We start from the raw sequence: 2,037 nt of genomic DNA, 5'->3' as shown, positions 1-2,037 counted from the left end.
TATAAATGATTTTATGTATATTGTTCCTTACTGTCCATCTCCTATGTAAGTGAATGTTTCACCCTTATATAGAGATTATTTATCCAATAATAAGAAATTGACTTGCTATCAAAATATTAGAAAGATAGGACAAATGTTTTTATTTGTGTACAGTGAGAGAAATCTTAAAGCCAAGAACACTGATATTTTAAAACCATCCTGTATCTTAATACTTCTTGTAAAATTCTAACTCAGCCGTTCAGTCTGCCTTATTCTTCTCTATCTTAGCTTATTTTTTTCACTTTACCTAAAATTGTAGGATTTAATTTTGATATAGTTTGAAGTATCCCTCTTATAATCATTCATTGATGATATGTAATCCTTTGGCACAAAATAGTAAGAGTATATTTAGGTCAGTAAAAGCTGTATAATCCAAGTGCTCAGGACATATTTTCAGTGGTCTTCCCTATGTACATGCGCACACATGTGCATGCACGCATGCACCGATATGTACACACACATTACACACACACACACACACATACACACACAATACCACATGCACACACATGAAGAAAGAGTGAGAATGAGAGAGATGAACAAACGGCACCATATTGTAAAGAACAGGGCTTCAATAGAAATGGAAATGGATGAGAGCAGATAGAATGAAGGCATCTACTATCCAATACATGTATGGATATATGAGTATATATATATATATGTGTGTATGTGTATGTATGTGTGTGTTATTTGTGCTTGTTGATATCAAAAATAAAATTTTTAAAAATTAAAATAAATTTTTAACAAAAAAATCTAAATGTAAAATTGGCGCCAAAATGCCTATATTGGAAATAATATCACCTGTAGGATGAGGAGAATGTCAGAGTGCAGACAGAGAGTAATCAAGTGTCATATTTGTTGAGATTATGTGGATTCAGGGTTGTAGGCTTGTAGACAATACATTGGGTAATTCAACTGAATGAAAACATCATGTGTAAAGGCTTTTAACAGTTGATTTCTGTTAAACACAGTAAAGGAAAACTGGCTGATCTTATCAGTATATCAGTGTCTCTCTTGAGCTTTACCTTTCCCACACTCTGCCATCCTTCCCCATGTATGTCATTGAATCCATATTTAAACAGGCCAGGCCCATAGTTGCTAACTTAGCAAATGCTTTTCTTTAGGATCCCATCTCAATGAGTAATAGGTTGACCTGTACTATAAGACCTCTTTGATAATGTCGTTGAAGAGGTTCTTTGGTGTTCCCATTTTCACCTTACTTTTTTCAAGGAAAACTAGTGTTTTCCTTGTTTTTCTAGTTGTTAAGTCATATGTTACAGCTTCACAGTTTTAAGCTATACTCTTAAACTATGAAATGTCTAAATATCACTGTCTTTCTGGAGTATCAATCCTATCATTTTACTAATGATACTGCACTAGACCTCACTCACATGGAGACACATTTCCTGTCACATGTCTGTCTGGAGATATAATACTGCCTCTGTGAAATTTTGTCAGTTGTCAGTGCTACCAATGTTCTATACAACCTGACAAGAACCCAGTGTTAGGCCTTTCAATCACTACAATAAATTCTTTTTCAACAGACCATTGCATAATTATAGAGAGTTTTTACATTGATCTTTTGCTAATGTGTTTGCAAATATAAGATAATAAATCATGAATCATACAGAAGAGAAGTAGGTTTAGATTTTTTTAAATCCTACTTTTAATTAAGGTTCTAAAATGCTTCAACCCCCTTCTAGACCACTGTCCAAAGGTAGGGGAGAAAAGATGGTAAATAGGACAAGGGGGTGTGGACTTGTTTAGAAAAGAATCACTCTTCTATTGCTGTCGTATTGCAAGCTGGTACAACCACTCTGGAAATCAGTCTGGTGGTTCCTCAGAAAATTGTACATAGTACTAACAGAGAACCAAGATATACCACTCCCAGGCACATACCCAAAAGATGCTCCAACATATAGCAAGGACACATGCTCTACTATGTTCATAGCAGCCTTATTTATAATAGCAAAAAGCTGGAAGGAACCCAGATGTCCT

This window comes from Grammomys surdaster, unplaced genomic scaffold (assembly GCF_004785775.1).
Source record: "Grammomys surdaster isolate TR1022 unplaced genomic scaffold, NIH_TR_1.0 150, whole genome shotgun sequence".
Classification (NCBI taxonomy): domain Eukaryota; kingdom Metazoa; phylum Chordata; class Mammalia; order Rodentia; family Muridae; genus Grammomys; species Grammomys surdaster.
Note: the sequence above shows the minus strand (reverse complement) of the source record.